Here is an 18968-nt window from a genome sequence, read left to right on the forward strand (position 1 = left end):
GTTGTGAGTTTGAGCCCCACATTAGGTATAGAGATTACCTTAAAAAAAAAAGCTCCTTCTGAATTGTCTCCCTCTCCTTATAGTTTAACCATAATAAATACCTCAGTGTTCATAATTTTTTTCCCCTCTTTTAAAAGATCCAGCTTAGGGCGCCTGGGTGGCTCAGTCAGTTAAGTGTCCAATTTCCACTGAGGTCATTATCTCAGGATTCATGAGTTTGAGCCCATATTGGGGCTCTGTGCTGACACCTGGAACCTGCTTCGGATTCTGTGTCTCCCTCTCTCTCTGCCCCTGCCCTCTCTCTCTCTCTTAAAAATAAACATTAAAAATTTTTTTTAAAATCCAGTTTATATTACCTTGTTTCCAGGTGATTTCTGTCATTTGTTTTGTATCTCAGGAGGATAATTTTTCTCTCTCTTTTGGATTGTCTTTCTTCAATAAATAATGGAAGAAAGGTTATAAATATATAGGGGGAAAGAGTGAGATCATAAAAAGTAATTTGAATTCATTTGGGCTAGGGATATTTTAATATCTTTGACTCTTTTTAAAGAAAAAACAAACTAATGACATTTTTTGTAAACTATTCTGGAAAAATAGTAAAAGCTTCCCAGAATAAACACAAAATATTACTTTCCAGTATTTTTGTCTCTAAAAGTGAAGACACTAAAGCTAAGAAAGTATTAATTCAGTGTTGCACTTCTCAGAGCAAAAAAGCAGTTATAAGCCACACATTTGCCAAGCTTATTAAACAAGCAACAAAATAATAAATATTATGTCTGGCAATAAGTCAGAATGAACTTTTGGCAATATTCCTTTAATGTGATACATTTGGACACTGTACTATTAATGATATACAGTATGAATGCACAGTTACTCTAACATGTACATGCTAATAGATACTTGGCTTTACAGTTGGATGAAACCCTTTATGTGAAGAGTATGAATGAGCTTTTTACCTATATGCAGTTCACTTATGAGAGTGAAATGCTTGACAACTTTTTTAAGGTCAGTGAAAATCCATGTTAAAGGGGAAGAAATTGAAAAAAATTTGGATCACAATTAGATTTTGAGCCAAAAAAATGTCCTGGAAAAGGTGTGTTGGAATCTATATTGATAGACTGAAAGCTGTAGGACAAGGAACAACATTACTATACTAGTTAAAGAGTTGACACTTGAATATTATTTCTCATATTGCATTATTCCCAGGGCACAATTGTCTTTAAACAATATGGACTGATCTGATTCAGTTTTTATTTTTTTTATTTTTTCATAAAGTAAGTTCCATGCCCAGCATGGGGCTTGAAGTTACAATCAGGAGATCAAGAGTCATATGCTCTATTATAACTGAGCCAGCCAGGTGCCTGTTGATTCAGTTTTTAATAGGAGTGAAGGGGACACCCGGTTGGTTCAGTAGAGGATCCAACTCCTCATCTCAGGGTTGTGAGTTCAAGCCCTATGCTGGGCATGGAGTCTATTTAAAGAAAAATAACAATAATAAGATAACTAACAAAATATAAGAGAAGTAGTGAAAATTATGCTTAGGATTGAATTTTGGTCCTAGAATATATATGTTTCAGGATGCTGTGAAAATAAATGAGGAGTGAATATAAAACCCTGGTTTTCAAACTTGAAACCTGTTAACCGTAAGTTGGGAAGGGAGTCACATGAATATTTGAAATCAGATAGGATATAAAAAATATTTCTTCCTGGGGCGCCTGGGTGGCTTAGTCGGTTGAGTGTCCCAACTTGATTTTGGCTTAGATCATGATCTTATGGGTCATGAGTTCCAGTGTCATGTCAGGCTCCACACTGGTGGTATGGAGTCTGCTTGGTATTTTCTTTCTCTCTCTGCACCCCACCTCAAAATAAATAAAAAACTTAAAAAAAAATTTCTTCCTGACCCAGAAAACACTACTTCTGTGATTTTTAGAGGGCTTGCCCAAATGGCATGTGTCAGTACCTTGAATACTTTGAAACTATCTTTCAGAGCTAAATTACAAAGTTTAATGCTGAAAATTATACATCAAGATCAACTGTAATGCAAAGAAGGCTCAATTACTATGAGATTGACTCATACACATTTTTCTTCCCCCATCTCTACCCAGAGAAAATATCTAATGTGCACTTATTTTACTTTGAAAACCTTTGTTAGATTATTTATCACATTGTATCAGATATTTTAGATTATTGATTCTCTCAATTGTACATTCCTCAAGGGCTAGTAGCCATTATGGTCCTCTCCAACAGAGATGTGGTAAATCTGGGAAAATTATTTGAATAAATTTCAAATAATAAAATATATAATACTGTATTGTCAAATAGATATAGCCAGTTTATTTTCACAGAATGCTCTCATTGATTTTACCAACCTCTTGTGTCTGTAGCCAACCTGGAGTTGAAATTGCTGAAGAATGTAGTTCTGACATAAATGGCCATTGATACTTTTGTTTAAGTGAATAAGATTAAAAAAAAAACTTGTTCACCAATGATGTGAGTGACTTCTTGCTAACTTGTTAATAGTTTTCAAATTTTAGAAGATTGTTATTTTCCCATTTTTTCTGTTATTCCAATGTAACATTTAAGTTTAATTTGCATTAACATTTTTCCATTAACTTCTTAAGTCTAGACTTAGCAAAAAAAACACATTGTTACGCACTGATATGTTGTGTTTGCCAGTTTCCATTGTGTAAATGTTCCCGTCATGGTCCATCTCAAGCTACCAATGTGCCATCACTGAACACAGAGTTGGGAAGAGATGAGAGGTAGCACACAACTACCTGTAGTTTTTGTTGTTGTTGTTGATTTGTTTTTGCTGTACTACAGCAAACATAAATAACCTGAAATACACCTATGATAGTAAAGCATAATAAAATAAGAAGTGATGAGTTTTGAGTGTTTGTGTTTCATATTGTTTATTTGATTTTTAAGTTTGAAAATATTTATTTTTGGTAATGACTGTGTTGAAAAACCAACTTGCGGGGCACCTGGGTGGCTCAGTCAGTTGAGCATCCAACTTTGGTTCAGGTCATGATCTTGCAATTTATGAGTTCAAGCCCCATGTCAGGCTCTGTGCTGACAGCTCAGAGCCTGGAGCTTGCTTCAGATTCTGTCTCCCCTTCTCTCTGTCCCTCTCATGCTCATGCTCTCTCTCTCTCTGTTTCTCAATAATAGATAAACGTTAAAAAATAAATAAATAAATAAATAAAAGAAAAGCCACGGTGCAAATTTCCTGAAAAGTTTACTTTGATTGTCCTGAGTTGGTATGAGTTGGATTCAACATGTGGCGGCCCCTGGAGTGCTGCTGGGCATAATATATACAATCTTATATGATTGAATTGCATGAGCAAGAGTCTAATAACTGAATAAATTCAATCAACTTAATTATATTTATCACTACACCCTTGGCCTTCATGGAGGACTGCTATGGAAACCATATAAATATTGTTTATACATTCGTTATAAAATTTTGTTTGATGTTATTCCATTATTTTAAGTTCATCTTACTAAATTGGTAAGAAACTAGAACAAACAATCCTAAATTTGTATGGAACCACAGAAAACCCCAAATAGCTAAAGTAATATTGAAGAAGAAAACCAAAGTGGGAGGCATCACAATCCCAGACTTTAGCCTCCACTACAAAGCTGTAATTATCAAGACAGTATGGGCACAAAAACAGACACATAGGCCAGTGTAATAGAATAGAGAAACCAGAATTGGACCCACAAATGTATGCCCAACTAATCTTTGACAAATCAGGAAAGAGTATCCAATAGAAAAAAGACAGTCTCTTTAGCAAATGGTACTGAGAGAACTGGACAACAACATACAGAAAAATGAAACTAGACCACTTACACCATTCACAAAAATAAACTCAAAATGGATGAAAGACCTAAATGTGAGACAGGAAACCATCAAAACCCTAGAGATAAAACAGGCAACAACCTCTTTGATGTCAGCCACTGCAATTTCTTACTCAACATATCTCCAAAGGCAAAGGAATTAAAAGCAAAAATGAACTATTGGGACTTCATGAAGATAAAAAGCTTCTGCACTGCAAAGGAAACAGTCAACAAAACTAAAAGGCAACCAATGGAATGGGAAAGATATTTGCAAATGACTTATCGGATAAAGGGCTAGTATCCAAAATCTATAAAGAACTCACCAAACTCTACACCCAAAAACCAAATAATCCAGTGAAGAAATGGGCAGAAGACATGAATAGATACTTTTCTAAGAAGACATCCAGATGACCAACAGACACATGAAATGATGCTCAGTGTCACTCATCATCAGGGAAATACAAATCAAAGCCACACTGAGATACTACCTCACACTGATCAAAGTGGCTACAATGAACAAATCAGGAGACTACAGATGCTGGAGAGATGTGGAGAAATGGGAACCCCCTTGCACTGTTGGTGGGAATGCAAACTGGTACAGCCACTCTGGAAAACAGTATGGAGGTTCCTCAAAAAAATAAAAATAGATCTACCCTATGACCCAGCAATAGCACTGCTACGAATTTACTCAAGGGATACAGGAGTGCTGATGCATAGGGGCACATGTACCCCAATGTTTATAGCAGCACTTTCAACAATAGCCAAATTATGGAAAAAGCCTAAATGTCCATCAACTGATGAATGGATAAAGAAGATGTGGTTTATATATACAATGGAATACAACTTGGCAATGAGAAAGAATGAAATCATGCCATTTGCAGCAATGCAGATGGAAATGGATGGTATTATGCTAAGTGAAATAAGTCAGTCAGAGAAAGACACATGTCATATGTTTTCACTCATATGTGGATCTTGAGAAACTTAACAGAAGACCATGGGCAAAGGGAAGGTGAAAAAAAAAAAGTTACAAACAGAGAGGGAGAGAGGCAAACCATTAGAGACTCTTACATACAGAGAACAAACTGAAGGTTGATGGGGGTGGGGGAGAGGGGAAAGTGGGTGATGGACATTGAGGAGGGCACTTGTTGGGATGAGCTCTTGGTGTTGTATGTAAGCCAATTTAACAATAAATTATATTAAAATAAATAAATAAATAAAATAAGTTGTAAGTTTCTTATTTACCAGATAAGGAGAATGGTATTATATTTCCTCTTTGTTTTTTCTGCCTTGAAGCTCACAGGTTAATTGTATACTTGAACAGTAACCATTAGTACAGGCCAATAACATTTTTTAACAATGTTTATTTATTTATTTTGAGAGAAAGAGTGCAGGATGAACAGGGGGAGGGGCAGAGAGAGAATCCCAAGCAGGCCCCATGCTGTCAACATGGAGCCCAACATGGGGGGGCTCCATCCGAAGAACCGTGAGATCATGACCTGAGCCAAAATCAAGAAACAGATGCTTAACTGACTGAACCACCCAGGTACCCAGACCAGTAACATTTTTAAGCTTCTTTTGTAAAAAATGAAATCTAATGTTGAAATCTTTGTATATATAGACACACACATACATTCAGATATATAGCAGTATATATTGCAACACAATTTCAAATTAGATTCCCAAAGGCACATTTGGTAGGAAATGTTGAATAAATTCTTGTTTCCTTTATTTACCAGTTTTCAAAATTATGAGTTGGTTCCTGGCATCCTTCAAAGATGAAAAATGAGATTTTTAAAAGAGTATCATTATAAATTTATATATTAAGATATATTTATGTTTCATTCCATTGTAGTTGTTCAAATTGTCTCATCTTTGTCCAGTGGGAGTCACTTCTATTTGTCCTCTTTAAATTGTTTCTCTAGTCCTTTTAGCATGAAGCCAATAATCTGGATAGTTTCCATGCTTAATGGTGTAATAGGGTATTCTAGGCTTATCTTGGACATTTCCTATCCCGAACCTGGAATCAGCCTTGACATCAAAGAATTCTTTTCAGGGCAAATGGTGTTTAGAGACTATAATATGGGTACACAGGTGTGTGCTTGTTGCTTCTGCAATGGTCCCTGTTTTTAAGGCTTTTACAGTGAGCAAAACTAAGAAGTATATATTTTTAAATATAAAATATGTAATGAGTTCATTTATATATCCTAATTCAGGATCAGAGTTCAAATTCAGGATCAGAGAGTTCATGTAAGTCATTCATTTTATATCTGTTTCTTTTTTGTCCCGTAGCAAAAATTAATTTTTAAAAACACTAACTTTGCTGTTTGCAAAACATCCATTTGCTTTATCTCAGACTGTGCATGCAACAATATTACAGTAACAACACCAGTTCATACCACAAAAATATGGTTAGTGATAGCAATTTAAGTTCCTGTTTTGTTGCTGCTTTAAAGTTGTTTTTTAGTTTATATCCTATGAGGGATATGCTGTTAAATTACTGTTTGTGTGTGGTTTTTAAAAATTATTGTATGTAGGGGCACCTGGGTGGTTCAGTCAGTTAAGTGTGAGACTTCTCTCAGGTAATGATCTCATGGTGCGTGAGTTTGTGCCTGCACCAGGCTATCTGCTTCCAGCACAGCCCCTGCTTTGGATCCTCTGTCCCACTTTCTCTCTGCCCCTCCCCCACTTATTCTCATTCTGTCTCTGTGTCTCTCAAAAATAAATAAATAAACTTAAAAAAATTATTGTATGTAAAGGCACTTGAAATATTCTCTGTATGGAACTCCATATGCAATCAAGTTCATTCATTTCATTAACTTTCATTTAATGGGAGTGTTTTTAAGTTTAATTTGTTTTTGTTTTCTAATTACGTAAATTACTTTATATGGTTCTAAAATCACATCTACAAAACAAGTCTTATGTGAAAACTTCCTACTATTCTGTATTTTCTACCTTGTTCCTTTTCTCCTTATAGGTGATCATGTTTTTAAAGTTTTGACTTTTTTCCTTTCATTTAAAAAATTAGGTAAATATATGTAAGAATGGTAGCATACCATTGATGTTTTTATCCACCTTGCTTTTTTTTTTGTTTTGTTTTACTTAACAATATATTTGGTAGGTGTGAAATACTTCATACTATATGCATTCCTTCCTTATTTATTTTTAAAAATTGCATAGGGGCACCTGTGTGGCTCAGTCTGTTAAGTGTCTGACTTCAGCTGAGGTCATGATCTCACAGCTTATGGGTTTGAGCCCCACCTTGGGCTCTGTGTTGACAGCTCAGAGCCTGGAGCCTGCTTCAGATTCTGTGTCTCCCTCTCTCTCTGCCCCTTCCCCGCTCATGCTCTGTCTCTCTTTCTCAAAAATAAACATTAAAAAAAATTTTTTTTTAATTTAAAAAAATTGCGTAATACTGTGCATGTACCATAATTAACTCAACCATTTCCCTGTGATGAACATTTGGGTTATTTCCACACTTTAGCGGTAACAAACAGTGCTTCAGTGAATATCTTCTTATATCTATTTTTTATTTTTGTCGGTGTTGATCAGATTCTTGGAAATGGGTTTTGCTAGTCAGAAAAGAAATGCATATGTTACTTGGCTAGATACTGTCAAATTCTCTGTTGTTGGGGATTTTACATCTTTCACTCCAATAAGCATATTTTAGAGGGTCCTTTTCCCCATAAGTGCCTTTCTAACAAGTTGTGAAACTTGGATTTTTGCCAGTTTGTTGGGTGCAAAATAGTATCTCGGTGATTCTTCTTCTTCTTTTTTTTTTAATGTTTATTTTTGAGAGAGAGAGAGAGAGAGAGAGAGAGAGAGATGAGCGGGGAGGGGCAGAGTTTCTCTGCTGCTGACAGCAGAGAGCCTGATGCAGGGCTCAAACTTAGGAACCATGAGGTCATGACCTGAGCCAAGTCAGATGCTTAACTGACTGAGCCACCCAGACGCTCCTATCTCAGTGATTCTTAATTTGTGTTTCTCTTATCAGGGAGGTTGAGGATATTTCTGTGTAAGGGGCATTTGCATTTATTTTTGTTAAAATATCTGTTCATATCTCTTGCCATTTTTCTATCAGGGTGTTGGTCTTTTATTCATTTTTAGATACTCTTTATATATAGGGTTATTCCATTATCTCATATAAGTTAAAATATTTTTTTAAGCTTCTCATTTGTCATTGTTCTTAACTTGTGGTATTTTTTCTTTTTTTTTTTTTTTTGCCATATAAAACCTCTTTCTTTAAGTGCCATATAAACCTTTTTAGTTTCATGTATTTGAATGTATTTTATGTATTGCCAGTATTTCACATTATTGCATTTAATTTTAACCATTACTAGAGATGTTTTCCCTACCCTCCAATTATAGAAGGATTGACCCATAAATTCTCCTAGTACTGATGTGGTTCAAATTTTTATATTTAAGTATCTGTTCCTTTTAAAATTCATTTTTAGAACAGATCCCAATTCATCTCTTATGACTACCCAGATATCCCAATACCACTTATTAAGAAGTCCATTTCTGGGGCGCCTGGGTGGCGCAGTCGGTTAAGCGTCCGATTTCAGCCAGGTCACGATCTCGCGGTCCGGGAGTTCGAGCCCCGCATCGGGCTCTGGGCTGATGGCTCGGAGCCTGGAGCCTGTTTCCGATTCTGTGTCTCCCTCTCTCTCTGCCCCTCTCCCGTTCATGCTCTGTCTCTCTCTGTCCCCCCCAAAAAATAAATAAACGTTGAAAAAAGTTTAAAAAAAAAAAGTCCATTTCTTCCTCACTGCTTTGAGATTCAGCTTTTATCTATGTTAAATTTCCATATGCACCTGGGTCAGTTTCTCAATTTTCTATTACGTTTCATTGGTCTTTTTCTCAAGTGCCAAGGCCAAATGTAAATTATAAAGGCCATATATATAGCATATTTTAGTATCCGATGTGGGACCTCCACACACACTTTCAATGCTCTTCTTTTTCAGGGCTTTTTTTTTTCTTCCAACTGAATTTTATAATCAATTTTATAATACTGTTCTTAATTAGGAGTGTTTATCTGAAGCACTGTCAGAGTTCTTTTAAAAAGGAAAAGAAATACTTGGTTTCCACCCTAGACCTACTGAATCTCTTGATATTGTCCCTGGGTATGTACATTGAAAAAACAACAACAAAAAAACCTTTGCAATGGATTCTGATAATTCCATTAAAAATGGCCTTACAAATGACTCTACCATTTATCCGGTTTTTTAAGCCAGAAATCCCACTAGTCTTCCTTCAGTCCTTCCTCTCCCTTAACTCTGTGTGTTTTCAGTTGGTCACCAAATCCACATTTTACCTCAAAAATATCTGACTTTGAATCTCTAATGCCACTGTCTTTTACCGTCTTTCTCATGGACCGTTAAGCACTTCATACTACAGTCTATCTTTTGCACTAGACAATGCACCTAGACAGTTGCTGCTCCCTAAAAACAAGGTTGATCATGTCACTCCTTTGCTCACCTTTGTTGGCGCTCAGAATAAATTCAGCCATCTTACCATGGTATGTATCAGGCCTTTCACTCTCAGATCCTACCCTCCTTTCCCTACTTCATCCCTGATACACCTCACACTGATATTCCTGTTGCACTGGTATTCTCACTAGTGGATGGGCACCAGATTTAGTAGCTCTTTGTATTTAAACTTATGGTTTCTTTTACTTAGGATCTGCCCCTTCTCGAATAGCTGGTAAGCTGTCAGTTTTTGAGATGCAGTTCAAATGGCATCCCTTTGATAAAGCTCTTTTTTAGACTCACAGTCAGAATTAGTTGCCCCATCCTCTTTATTCTAACAAAACTTCATTATTTGTATCTTTATAATATGATTTATGTGAGTCCCTAATCTCCCAGGAATTTCACACTTTCAACATCAACCAGAATATGAGCTTTTCATGTTTTTCCAGCCTGTAGCAGAGTGCATAGCATATAGCGAGCACTCAAATGTTTGTTCAATGAATGAAAACAAATAACTCTTCATTAGTTTGTACTGATTGAAATTGAAACAAGACATGACAGTGGCCAGCTTGTTCCACTATTGAGATCTCTCATTCGTTTGGCTTTTTGTAGTCAGCCTTTATAGACTTTGTTCTCTGTACATGTCAATTCCTTACTCTTTGAAGATCCATGTATTATACCCATAGTAATAAATTTGATACCTGACCATCTTTATCTCTATATCTACCTATTTAAGAAGTTCTATTTTGATCCTAAAAATAGATGCTACTTTACAGAAGAAAGTGCAAAATTTACATCTAGTGGTGGCATATAGTGGTAGCATGGGTTAGGTATGTATCATAGATAGAATTTCAGAAATAGTTATCAGTAATATTAGAAAAGATGTGTTTTCAACTTATTTTAGAATTCTGAAGATGAAGTACTAATTTAGGTGATGATCTTAGGCAAAGAACTAAGTGCTACTGGAGCCAAATTATTTTATAACTATAGTAATTATCTCCCCACCCCCCAACTCTGTGACTGTGTTGTAATCTCTGAAACAATCAAATGTGATAACATAAAAAAGGGAAGGAATCATTAAAAATAGGCACAACTTCATAGTAAGAGGGTATCAAATACTGGCATAATCCAGTTTTAAATTTCTAGTATGCTGTTTTTTAAAAAATCAGTTTTAAATGTACAAATTAGATAATATATTTGAACTCCCAAAAAGCACCAAATTATTTTAAATATATACTTAAATATATAAATTGAAGCTTTTTTTATTGAAATGTAGAAATTCATCTTACGAATTTTAGATGTTAATCTGAGTTTTTCGTTTATCCACTGTTTTGTTAATTATTGATTTACATTTAATTGCATTTCAACTCTGAGCATTGCAAAAATATTTTCCAAATTATATAATAAATATATATAGTTTTGATAATAAAATATAAAATATACAATTTTAAAATATTTTGTAGGCAGTAAAACCAAGTTCTGTATTATCACTACTTTTATCTTTTTTTCTAACATTTTGACAACACTTAGTCTTATTTTGTGTAAGTTACTTCTATCATTCAACCAAGGAAAAGCTTTGTGTTGTATGTGATGGCAACTTGAGATTATATATACATAGTCTTAAAACTTTTTTTTTTGGATTATGGTTTTAAAATCACCCAGAGGAATGATAGGAATTTTTAATATGAGTTTTGATTTTTATATAAGTTAATCATTTTTATTAGAGATGTATCAGTCTTTTCTGTTGATTAGATATATATTCAAAGTAATAAGTGAATTATATCAAATGTTTTCCCACAGGTTTCTTCTCTAAAAGCAGGCAATATAAATTACATATCCGTATAAAACCTATTGTTTGGAAAACCAGTGTGCCATTTTCAACCCACTATCATTTCAGAATATTACTGTAACCTAAAATTGAAACCTACTTTGCTGTATATTGTTTTTGAAGTATTTAAATATCCTTTGTTATCCAAATTACTCAAGTGTGCCATTTAACTTTAAGAGAAATGTTTAAGAGAATTCTGTATGAAAATTGAGGCAACTTAAATATAGCCCTTTTAAAAAAAATGTTTTCAAAATTGAATACTTTCTCAATAGTAAATCTAGTGATTAAACTGTCAGAAATGGATTGTTTTGAAATATCAATATTATAATTCTTTATATATAGAATTAGTGAGTTGCCTGGTTTCCTTCCACATGTTTTAAAATACTGTTTATTTGAGTAATGACCACTATTATTTAAAATTTATGAACTTTTTTGCATATTAATTTGGCTGGAATATCTAAATGCTAGCATTCATACTTGTATTTTAATCTATATTTTTCTTCTGGAACATTATTGGTAAATTTTGAGATTGTAGAACTCTTGACCCAGTCATACATGTACAGAGCTTGGCCTCTGAGTTAATTAAATATGAGTTAATAATATATTATAAGGAAATTATTGTCCTTATTACAGTTATTAGGTAGTTACTCAAATTATAGCTTCAAAGGAATGCAGAGCATGGAAAACTCAGGATTAAATTATGCATTTGAACCTTAGGCCAGCTTTTACTGTAGAGACAGTTTTCTGCTAAGAGAGAAATTGTATGTCATTGAAATTAAATGCTTTTCTGGGGATGGAAGGTTCCAGTTTTTAATGAAATTACTGAGTGTGGTGTAGTGAAATGATTAAAATCTGTATTCCGGGAATGTGGCAGGGAAAAAAAATCAATAAGTGCTAGCGCAGCTTTGCTGCTCAATGTGAATCCTGAGAACGAAATAAACTACTACAAAAATAATAATTAAAAACATATCAGCACATTAATTTATTTAGCATCAGTCTCCTGAGACATCATCTTCACTAATTTTTAGCATACATTTTACTGTGTAATGAGCAGCCTTTTTTTCAGATATCCCTATTAGACAGGCAGTATTTCTGCCCTTCCCCCAGTGCTCCTGCATTGCAATCATTGTACTTGCACTTATTATGTTACAAATGACCGAGGTAAGGCTGACATTCTCAGTGCATGCAAAAAGACCTAGTCTGCCAAGCTTTTTTTTCCCCCCTAATGAAGCAGCTTTGTGAAATCTCCCCATGTGTTAATACTAATGAAGATCCTCCAGCACAATTAAAATCACAGCCAGTGGCTGAAGAGGAAACATAAAACAATAGCATCTTTTAAGATACATTTATCCACAAATGTATGTACAAAATATACATATATGGTCAAATTATTCTTCCGTAGCTTGCCTTTCCCTTGCTCTTCATCCTGAAAATTAACTCATGAAATTTTTTATTATATGAACTTTGAGATTTTAATGTGTTGTGGGGAAAAAACACTACCTCAGTGGGAAAAAAAAAATTATGTATCTTCCTGTGTAATAAAACATTAGCCAAAGTTAAGGCTTTTTAAGAATCATTTTTAGGAAGCTATGGGGTGGTGTATCCAGGAGGGAATAGGGTGTGCTTCACCTTTATTTCAACTTTATTGGTTTCAGGATGTTGGAATTGGGGGGTGAGGGAGAAATGGAAGGGTAAACAGAAAGTTGGGAGGAGATTGGGGGGTAGACAAAAAGCATACCTCCTGTGTAGTTTAAAAATGGAGCAATGAGCTACCAGTCTTAACTTGATTCTTCAAAAAATGCTCAATTCCTACAATTAGTTCCCTCCCCCTCCACTTTTTTGACCTCAGAAATTGGAGGGAAAAACTACAATTGAGATTACCCTTTACAGTTTTAATTTATAACTTTAAAACGACTTACTGTTTTAACGTTTTATTTAAATTTATTTCAGTGCATCAACACTACAGCTAGTTTAATTTGCCCGTGTTTGGGCAATAGCGTTTTATCCCGGACCATCTTGCGTCCTGCTTTTTGAGTTCCAAACACCCATGAATTCTTGGCATATTAATTTAGTTGGTTTACAGACTTCAACCGAATTATGAGTTTACGAGAAAAAAAGTTTAGGTGAGAATGATTAATTTATGCTCCCTGTTTTCCAGTTTACGTTTTTTAAAATTAGGTTTTCAATCCTATTTTCTGCCCTACTTTTGAAAGCAAAAAAAAAAAAAATTAGTTTCTTAACTTTTTTCCTGGGACAAGGAACGGTTGCAAACTCGAAGCTATAGTATTCTTGGAGAAAGAAGCAACCCCCCTCCCTCCTTTGGCTCCTTTAGGAGCTGATAGGTCATTTATTATTGGAACTGAAATGGTATAAACAATTCTCTCTCTTTTTTCCCTTGTTAACAGCAACTTTCATTGTTAGAGAGAGGAGAGAGAGAGAAGCCTTGTTGGTTGACGTCACTTGGTTCATGAAGCCTTCGCCTAGAAGTGAAGCTGCTGAACAAACCTTGAGAAGAATCATCTCCTGCTTCAATCTGCTGCTGGATAGGAACTAATCAGAGAGAGGCGGAAGGCGGAGAAGGAGGGAGTCAAGGGCTTTCCCGATCACAAATCTCACCTCCACTCCAACTCTCTTTATACTTTTCTTGCAAAAATAATAATCGAGATAAGGAGGTGGTAGGGTTTCCAAAAACAAAAATCGTAACCTTCAACCATCTGGGGAAGACAAAAATCCCATCCACCGCAACTCTCAGTTCGAAAGTAAAGGTGAGTTCAAAATGTTCGGGTGTGAGGGGTGCGGGTGAAGTCGAAAATTGCAAATGTTACCGAGCCGGCTGCAGCAGAACAGGAGAAACTACGCTCCTGCGAGCGGGGACTCCGGAGTTGCTGGTCTCGCGGCGCTCGCCCTGCCCGCCCTGCTCGCCCTCAGCGGCTGTTTACCCTCGCCGGTCGGTGTGTCTCTTTGTTGTGCTGGCTGGAAGGCTGGGGCGGTGCTCGGGGTCCCGAGCGGAGTTTGGGGGAGGAGGACGCGGTCCTGGGTGGGAGGTGGGGGGTGCGGTCTGCGGAGAACGTAAACTTTATTCCTGGCTGCCGGTGCGGGACTTCGGTGCACCAGGGCCGCGGGCCGCCGCCGCCGCGAGTCCGCTTCCTTTGTGCCGGCCTCCCAGCCTGGCCGCCGGGGCTGCGCGCCTCCTCCTCCTCCTCTCGGCTTCCAGAGCTCGGGGGGCCGCCAACACTTTTGCTTCTCAAACGATAACCTCTGGCACTGTTGCGATCGCCGTTCCTACGAGGGAATATACGCTGCTCCCCCAATCCCTGTCGGGGTAGTTTCAAGATACCCCCCCCCCCCGACCCCAGTCCGCCTACTGCTGCCCCTTTTTGCCTCCGCCCCCTCTTCCCTTTAGGACTGATGAGCTGCGCCCCCCCACTCCCCAGTTCGGGCCTCTTTAGCTCTCTCTGGGTAGCTTGGAGCTCCAGAGTTTTCAGAAAATGGGCTGAGGGCGCGGGGCGTGTTATGGGGGCAGGTGGGACTGGGAAAGGATCTGGATACTTGGGAAGATGTACGTCTGTACACAGAGGTTAGAGGAGCACAGCTTTTCCTACAGTAATGTCTGTCTCCTAGCAGTTCTCCCCGAGAACAGCCGCCAGCCCTCAACTCTTCCTCGCTCTTTTAATCTTCTTGTCGCTCCCCTCCCCCCTTTCTCTTTCGCGTCAACCCTCCCCTTTAAAGTAGTTCCATGAACCCCAGAATTGGGACTTGGGAAAGGAAGGAAGTGTTTGCAGAGTAAGAGCTGGCCCTGCTATTTGGGAGATTTTTCTCTTCTTTTCTCTCCCTCTGTATTTATCTTTTGTGTGTTGCTTCCTTATAAAGAGAGAAGCAGCTGCAGTCCTTGGCCGAGTTGTTGAAATTTATCCCTTTGTGTATATTACAATATCCTCCATTTTTTCCCCTGCCCTCTAAACAACAAGCGTTTCGCCATCTTGGGCAATTTTTATTCCCAAGTCTCCCCTTTTTTATTTTTGAGAAAGGGAAAGAAGGCGTAGAAAGGCAAAAAAGTGTGTGTGGAAAAGACTCAAAGTTTAGGGAATGTTCAGGGGGCCCAGTGACGTCATGTAAACTTTATCGAGAAATTTTCCCAAGAGTCAATTTTTCGCTTAATTTTTTCTCTGCTTTAAAGGACCGTGTAACTTACTGGTTAGAGAAGTTGTGCTGCTTATTTTTGGGTTCTGTTCTCAAAATGAACCCTCAGTGTCTATACGTTTTGTTTTGGTAACAGGTGGAAAATGTGTAAAAAAAAAATGGTATAAACTTTTATAGTGTCATTGATACTCACCTAGCTTTTGTCTACGTGTTGGTTTTTTTTTTTATTCTTTAAAGGTTTCAAATGTTATTTTTAATCAGCATTTTCCCTTTCTCATTTACTCCACTCTGCTGTGGATTTTTCTTTAATCAGCTTGGTTAACATTTTACATATAATGACTTTAGATTACCTAGATCCCCTTTTGTAATTAAATTATTTTTTACATATTTCCTTGCATTTTGCAAAAACAACTATGAAAATACCTGGAGATACTGGATACTTTTAAAATTTAGTAGCAGATATTAAATCAAACGATTGGTAAAAATGTAGTTAGTATTTAAAAGACAAAATTTATTTTAAAATATATTTTATAACCTCAAGCTGTAAGCTCCTTGTCAGCCATTATGAAAAAATAAACAATAAAAATAGTGTTGTTTTAATTTGCTTGTCTAACGTAGTTTTTCACCTCACAGAAGTTCGGTGGGTCACATGACCAAACTTAATGATACACTGACTGGTATATAAATAAAAGCACTGTAAATTGAATGGGAAAGTGGAATTCTGTCTCCTGTAGTCATTTTCAGTCAGCATATTTACTTCTCTTCTAACAAGGACATGAAACTGTCTGTATTTAATTTGCATTCTCTTTGTCTTCTCGGTTGGGAAAAAACACTGACTACAATTAACTAAAAAAAAAAAAAGTAATAGAAACAATTCTGAAAAGGTTTGTCTAACACATAAGAACTTACATTGTATGTAGTAGTATGTTTTTATCTCTGTAGCAGTCTTCTTTGGTGTTGTTTGCTATGCTATTTATCTTGGAATTTGCTTTATGTAAAACGCTATATAGAAAGCCTGACTGAATTGAATGTCTGCCATTTATGTGAATTGTAGGTAGGTGAAAAATGTTTAAATAGTTAAAAGCACATAGAACAGATGGTTTTAAATTATACATGCAACAAAGGACTAGAAGATTTGGCAGATTATAAATGGCAAGCAACAGAGGATAAGTAGTTTAAGAAAATGGTAGTTAAGTACATTTGATGTCTCACACCTATTGTAAAGACTGTACATATTGTCACTGTGCTGCATAATCAATAATTTAGACAACATTGAGGCACTTATAAGTTTCAGATAGAAAAAAGTAAAATTTTACAAGTGTTTGAAATGAATGGCTGTAATCAAAATTATTTTCAGCCTGTAATGGCAAACAAGAAGAGTCTTTTGGGAGGGGGGGAGTGATCAAATTGTATGTGTTTAAAAGAAAGTTATTTATCAGGACTTAATATTGTTTGTTGTCTTCATATAATGGTTTGGAGAAAAGTAGGAGTAGGTACATATTTTAAAATTCAGAGAATAGTATCTTTACTGGTTTTATATGTTAAGCTATTGCTGAACTGTAGTGGCATTTACTTTTTCAAACACTATTTAAAATATTTTTTAGAGTATTCAGTCTTGGAAACGCATTTGACATAATTTATTAAGTACTAATTGAGTGAAGGATATATTTTGGTATCATTTTTTGAGTTTTGTACATAACATTATGATAATGATTTTTCTTGGTGAACAAGTTTACTCTCTATTTTTAAAATGAAGTGATTTTTCTGTAGTTTTTGCCTTTCCAGAAGAATCTGAGTAATTCCATTTAGCATTTTTCAAGATTTAAAATAAAAGTATTCAAGTTGGCAGAAATTTGTTTTTATTTTTATGTCATTTATTTTAAATGCGTTTAAGACTGTAATGGAAACCTTGGAATTTTAATTCTGTTGCCCTTTCTCTCATTTCTTTGTTTGCATGTTTATTATAGAACTGCAGTGTAAAGGAGCAGATGTTTTGCCAAACATCCTGATGTGTTGCTTTTTCTTATGGGAGTGCATAACTGTTCCTTCTGATGCATCAACTTGACAGCTGGTTGATTTCATGGAGCTGCTAAGAAGCCATTAGTGGTGTCATTGAATTGAAACAGAACAGTCACTCCCAGCTTGAACTGCAATTGTTAATGTCTTTGTTGCTACTTTTGTGTTACTATACAAGATGTAGGATATCACAGTTGCATGAAAGTTTCTGTTTTCTGTCTTACCTCCTTGAATTAGTGAAAGAATGTGTTAAACTTGAATACTTTTGGTTTAAAGATTTCTCAAAGAAAAAGATTTTAAGTTGTAATTTCTGAGTTTCGGACCTACTCCTAGCTAGGACTACTAAAAGAAGTGATTTAGCACGAACAAAATAATGTGATTTTGATCCCTAGTTGAGATTATATCATCTTAATGATTTTTAATATACTTGATATCCTGAGGGATTAATTAAATTACCTAGTTAGGTATTTTAAGAGGTTTTTGATTATATAAAATTAAGTATTTCATACCACAAGGTTTTAAAAGATTGTACTTTATTTAATAAATACTGACTTGTTTGATTAAATATTTCTTTAAACTTTTGTTGCAGAAGGTAATCAGAAAAGAATTGCTGAGGAAAAGGCAGTTTTATGTTTAATTTTCTGTATAAGAAGGTGAAGATAATAAATAATTGGTGATCATTTAATGATTTTAAAATGGGAATTATAGTTTTATTGTACTAATAACTTTTATTGATAGTTTCAACTATCAGACTATGGTACTAAATGGTGTCAAATCATCCCATTGGTGCCTAAGTGTTTTCTACTTATTTTATTTATTTATTTGTTTATTTATTTATTTAGTGGGAGAAGAGATAGAAAAGAGGAAGAATAAAGTGATTATTCTAAAAGAGAAAACATTTTTTGAAAAATTGTGTAAAAAATCTTTAGGATAATAAGTTTAAGGATATAATATACTTTATTCACTATGTCAGGAGATCTTTTGTAGTTCCAGTATTTATTCATTTTTAATTTTTAAATCTTTAAAACAGTTTTTCAAAGAGCATAAAATTCATAACATTTAAAATAGGATGCCTTTAAAAATATTAAAATGTGAAATTGATGATGCGAATATATGATTTGCTAAGTTAAATAGCATTAGAAGGATTTCCTATACAATATAAACAAATTGTAAGCACTTTTAGTACATGCTGAGTGATACCAGAATTATGATTTCCTGAAATTATAAGTTTATAGAGATGTTTTCCTTTTAAATAGATCACACATTACTAAGATTTCTTTCAGGTAATATGCTTTCTCAACTCTTTTTATGTAATAGCTTTACAATTCCCTAAAAAGAAAAGTATTCTGTTAACCTTAGCCTGTGATTCAGTTTTTAAGAAATACACTTATTCATAAGATGTTTGTGTCAAGGCAGATACTCATATAAACTGGATTAAGGTAAAGATAGTAAATGTCAACTTTTTAAAAAAGGAATCTCAATGCTTAACTCATTTTTACAGGTAATGTAGTCTTAATTATTAGTGTAGTGCAAATCAGCATTCCATTGTTTAAGCAGGAATTTTCCTACATTGGGTAGAGGGCAATTCTAAACAGAAGAATCATAAAAAATTTAAACTTTCATTCATGAGTTTTTCTGTTGACCATATTAACTTTGAAGTTACGGGCAATGAGTATAAT

General features: G+C 35.3%; 1 protein-coding gene across 1 annotated transcript in view; it reads left to right on the forward strand.

The window, feature by feature from the left end:
- Positions 1-18968, forward strand: part of BAZ2B (bromodomain adjacent to zinc finger domain 2B) — a 424035-nt gene that overhangs the window by 95517 nt on the left and 309550 nt on the right. Inside the window, exon 3 of the mRNA XM_047870150.1 lies at positions 13539-13898. The gene's annotated coding sequence lies outside the window, so the exon portion shown is untranslated. The remainder of the gene's footprint in view (positions 1-13538; positions 13899-18968) is intronic.

This window comes from Prionailurus viverrinus, chromosome C1 (assembly GCF_022837055.1).
Source record: "Prionailurus viverrinus isolate Anna chromosome C1, UM_Priviv_1.0, whole genome shotgun sequence".
Taxonomy (NCBI): domain Eukaryota; kingdom Metazoa; phylum Chordata; class Mammalia; order Carnivora; family Felidae; genus Prionailurus; species Prionailurus viverrinus.